The following is a 446-nucleotide window of genomic DNA, read 5'->3' on the forward strand; positions in this document are numbered from 1 at the left end:
GGTGGAAAGGAGGAGGGTGCTGTCACAGTATGGGGAGAGCAATTAGGGTCACATAACAATGTATGTATAAATTTTTGTATGGGAAAAAAGAAAATAAAATTTCCAACAAGATCCTGCTGTAAGAGTAGGAAAAGGGAAGCTTCGCAAGACAGAAAACTTGTGGAAAATAAACACTCTCCTCCAGCCAAACGCCACGGAGAAAATTGTTTTTTATTATGTAGCGTGATGGGGCGAGGGGAACGGAGATAAGTCATGAAACAGAGAAAAGCACGAGGACCTGCACCTGCCCAAGAACAAATCAACAACATAATACTGAATAGTTTTTACGTCAAAAACATTTAAAAAGAATAGTGGTTGTTAGGAGCTGGTGGCGCGCCGTGATCGTATAGTGGTTAGTACTCTGCGTTGTGGCCGCAGCAACCTCGGTTCGAATCCGAGTCACGGCA

The 446-nt window shown here is 43.5% G+C and overlaps 1 non-coding gene across 1 annotated transcript; it reads left to right on the plus strand.

The window, feature by feature from the left end:
• Positions 1-374: 374 nt before the first annotated feature.
• On the plus strand, positions 375-446 carry TRNAH-GUG (transfer RNA histidin (anticodon GUG)). Its single transcript has one exon. It is a non-coding gene; the product is annotated as a tRNA-His (tRNA).

Source organism: Trichechus manatus, unplaced genomic scaffold, assembly GCF_000243295.1.
Source record: "Trichechus manatus latirostris isolate Lorelei unplaced genomic scaffold, TriManLat1.0 scaffold00400, whole genome shotgun sequence".
Lineage (NCBI taxonomy): Eukaryota > Metazoa > Chordata > Mammalia > Sirenia > Trichechidae > Trichechus > Trichechus manatus.